Source organism: Aegilops tauschii, chromosome 7 (genome assembly GCF_002575655.3).
Source record: "Aegilops tauschii subsp. strangulata cultivar AL8/78 chromosome 7, Aet v6.0, whole genome shotgun sequence".
NCBI lineage: Eukaryota > Viridiplantae > Streptophyta > Magnoliopsida > Poales > Poaceae > Aegilops > Aegilops tauschii.
The window spans coordinates 229,445,535-229,449,943 of NC_053041.3; the positions used below are offsets into that span (position 1 = coordinate 229,445,535).

The window sequence follows — 4,409 nt, forward strand, 5'->3', positions numbered from 1 at the left end:
CATAGAGATAATAGAGGGAAAGAGGCTAGCAGAGGAAGAACTGGCAGAGGATGAAGATGAAGATTCAGAAGAGGAACAACTACATTATTAGGGTGACATTGAGGTTGAGGATTTGTTTGAAATCGAGGAGGAGGAGGAGGATGTGAATGTTGCTATAGGAGAAGAACCACCCATGAAAGAACATGCAAAAAAGAGGTAGAAGCTGCTAGTTAGGAGAGGCCCCACCACTAGGTCATATTCTAGTGTGTTAGAGGAGTTGAAACCTGAGCAACCACATCAGCAGTTATGTCTGTACATGTGCTTCAGGGATCAACAACAATTCAGAGGTGCTTTGTTGAGCTTGCACATTACACAAGCCAGAAATTTCAGCTATCACAGAAACTCGGACAAAAGGATCATTGTTTGTTGCAAACAAGAGCATTGCCGGTTCTTCATAGTATAGTTGCAGTAGTTATCAAAGGGAAAAAGACATTTGCAATAAAAAAAGATGAGGCTGCACCACACTTGCCCTAGTTGTACAGAGACATCAAAGGGTTAGTGCAAAGTGGCTTGCATAGACCCGTGAGTCATTGTTCAGGTCTGATAACCACTAGCATACTAACTCTGATTGACAACTGCCAGGAGAAGTATGGTGTTGATAGGCACATGGCCTATAGGGCTAAAAACCTTGTTGTAGAGGTTTTTTTAGGAGAGCACAAGAAGTAGTATCTCAGGCTGAGGGACTATGCTCAGACCATCATAAATACAAACCCTGATTGTAGAGTTGTAGTTACAACAAGAACTCCAAAACTTACTACAAAAATACCACATCACGAACCAAGGTTTCATGTCATGTTCTTGTGCATAATTTTCTCATGCCAGTTTGTAAATTCTTTGATCATAGAATGGGGCTCACTCTTTCCATGAAATGCATTTCTATTTTTCTAGTTCTATAAGAATCACAACATAGGCCACGCCTAGTTTGTTTTTCTTTTGAGATGCAGATCAATATGATGCATAGTTTAACGGCTTTTGTCATTTGTATGTTTGAACTTAAAAGGGTCTAAAATGCTATGGGCTTGCGCGTTTATGCAATTTGTCGCATAAACATGAAATAGATAGATGTATATAATATAATCTTTGGTCATAGAATGGGGGTGGCAGAAACTTCTGTTATCTAAGAGATTATGATGTGCAACACACATAAACTTAAAGTTATAGGCATTCATAGCACACGAATAGAGTGAGGTAAAATCAATGTGGCAGTTTCAATAACTTTCTGCAACAACATTCCTCTGTTGATGTCGATGTCCCAAAAACTTTCTCAGTTCCAGCCAAGCTGGAGCAACGTACGACATAAGGGGAGCGAGCTTAGCCAAGGTAGAACACATACAGTAAGATAATGCAGCAAAATAGCACATTTCAAGTCTGACGTTTGAACATCACTGATAGAGCATTTTTCTTTCTTTCTGGAGAGCATCATTGGTTTAGTTTTCTCTTTTTGGAGAGCATGACTGGTACTTGTAGAGCTAGTGTCACTGGTATGTGAGTTACATGATTGGCTTCTCCATGAGGGACCGGCATGTAGTTGTGCACGGGATCCTCGTGAACCGGAGGTGGCACTGAAAATAAGAACATGCCATCAGATAAATAACAAATCATGTGTGTCAAATTATCAGATGGTTGCACAAACACAGAGTGAATATAACGCCATTAATCACTTGAGCCAGAAGAGAAGACAAGCAAGCTAATCACATCAAGACGTCGTCGGTTGTGCAAGGGTCATTGTATGTAAGTATACAAATAGATGGAAACAACAGACAGCACCAACCACCAATGAACCCCACACAGTGATTATAAATTTCTAATAGCTGCTACAAGATCCCTAAATCGCTAGCTAGTTGCAAGAACTTAATCTAGGAGTGGTGCTATAATCAACACGGGTACTAGAAGTTGCCCACCTGGCTGTCTCGTGTTATGCAACTATACATAGGCAGCATGCATTAACAGAACTCTCATATAGTTTATGTTCATGTAAAGGGAATATAATCCAGCAGCCACTAGTGTGTGCAATTGTCTACGTTATGTTATCAGGTGTGCCATCCAATTTACAGAAATTTAAAAACAATAAAGTAAAATCCAATTTATGACATCTCAACCTGTTATGATCATTTAAAATGTGAGTGGCACGTGTGAAACTTTGCTTACATGAATGCCCAACTATCCTGTACACCCCAGCTCACCACCTGTCCTACCACTTAAATAGTTCCATCAAGTACCACAATATACAAATACACAAACTTGTAATGCATTCTCAGTTAACAAGGCAATCCGAAAACCATTTTATCACTGATATAAATTTGAAGCAATAGTGGCCATTGTTCAACCAAAAGAGAGATGCTTGTCCAACCAGCAATTCATTTAGCACGCCAGTTCAAGTAACCGTATTAAAAGTTGTGCATAAATATACCTTCAGTTGGTTCAATAAGCTCTGAGTGACGAGGGCAATTTGGAGGTTTAGGTACCTTGAACGAAAACTGAGATAACTATAAACGGGCAGCATAGTCTGGATTGTCTTCAAGATACCTATCAAAGTATAACATATAACGGATGAGATAAACATCTAGGCAGATTGAACCACATGGAGAAGTTCACAACTTCACATAGTATACACATGTATTCTGTGTTGTTTCCAACATTCAATTGTAAGAACAGGCAAGATTTCTGAAAATAAGCCCTGACAAAGCTAAGCCTAAATGCTGATTGTGTGCTTCATATGATCATTGAGCCATTGAGGTAGTGAAAGTACAATGATAACACTTTGTATCAACTATCACAATAATAGTGGATACCATTCGGATGGAGTTATCATCATTCTAGATGAATGAAAAAATGCATCTGGACGATAATATGCTTAACAAAGTAACGATATTGAAGAGAAGTTGACCAAAAGAAAGTTAGCTTACCTTTCGACATCTTTCATGGATCTTACTTTTCTGCCTGCAGGAGAGATATAGTACCTGAAAGGATGTATAGAAGTGTTACAAAACAATCACACAATACGTACATGGAATGGCAAGCACATCCTTTTATATAGGTTTGTAAGGTGTGTAGCAGCCCACAGGTATGAATGATTAACCATTGATCAAATATGTACATCATTAAATTCCTAAACCATAAATGAGCATTCTGAGCTCTCAAGAGTTACGACCCAGGGACATTAGAAAACAACTGCAACATCATTTGTTCAGAAATAAATACAAAAGGCTGGGAAACAAATTAACTACGATGTTGTGCAAAACAAGTAATACTCACACATCAGCGAATCTGGTGCCCTGTTCACTCCTTAGAGTAATATTCCTTTCCCACCCAAGAGGGGTCTGAGGGATGCATGGGATATCAATTGCCCATGCCATGCCATTATCCTCAGATATATCAGTTGGATCATGGCATGTAACTTGTGGCTTCCACCCATGGACATATTTGCAAGAAAAAGGAACTTGTATAATATTCTCTCGGATTTGCTCATATTTCAGTTTGGATGGTACAACTCTCCATTTCTGGCAAGTACGACATTGCATAGAATATGTACTAATAATGAATTCACTTTTTTAGACAGCACAGGTAAGGTGTTTTCTCCCTGGGCACTCTTGTAAGGTACAACTTGATATGATGCACTTCCAGAGGAGTTTTCAGTGTCACTGTCATCTCATTGGTCCACAGCCTTGTCAGCTAACATATCTTGGCTCTTGATATGAGATAATGAACTCTCATCAGGGTTGGGCACAGGATTAGCCGGGCTGTACCCCATAGTTTTTAGTTCCCTGTTGGAGGTAATTGCAAAAGTTTCAGACTGGGAAAGGCAAAATGCTTGATAGAGAAACAAAAAAACGTGAACGTAAGATTAAAACACAAGGGATACACCACCATGAACATGAAAAGAGGGTGAGCACAAAGGCTACTTATAGTAAATCTTTGATTTCTCAGACTAGATATCAAGATATCGCTGGCATTAGAGTAGTATGGTTCTCCCATAAATCAGGTTCATTATGGTATGCCATGAATCTCTAACATTTCGAACAGCTTAATTAGGTAACTAGGGCTTACGTAATGTTTTAGATCCCTAGGCTAGATTCAGAGATTCTGTTACGAACAGAAAGGCGGAACTTAACACCTCATCACTAGTTGGGGCATCAACAATTCAGTTCACAAAAGTAAGGACATAACTCGCAAATATATATTTAACAGTTTGAGCTATTGTAACGCTCCAGAACCCTAGGCTAGACACTGACCGAGATGCAATCAGCATTAGAAACATAACCTAATGTAGCAATAGTAAATCGAATGCACCGATTGCAATTACAGATATGCCTATACTATTCCACATGTAAAATTGCTGAATCTACTACGTGTAAAATCTCTGAAAACAA

The 4,409-nt window shown here is 39.1% G+C and overlaps 1 pseudogene; it reads right to left on the reverse strand.

Annotated features, from left to right (window-relative positions):
• Window positions 1–1,223: 1,223 nt before the first annotated feature.
• On the reverse strand, window positions 1,224–3,800 carry LOC109754042 (methyl-CpG-binding domain-containing protein 2-like; annotated as a pseudogene).
• Window positions 3,801–4,409: the final 609 nt, after the last annotated feature.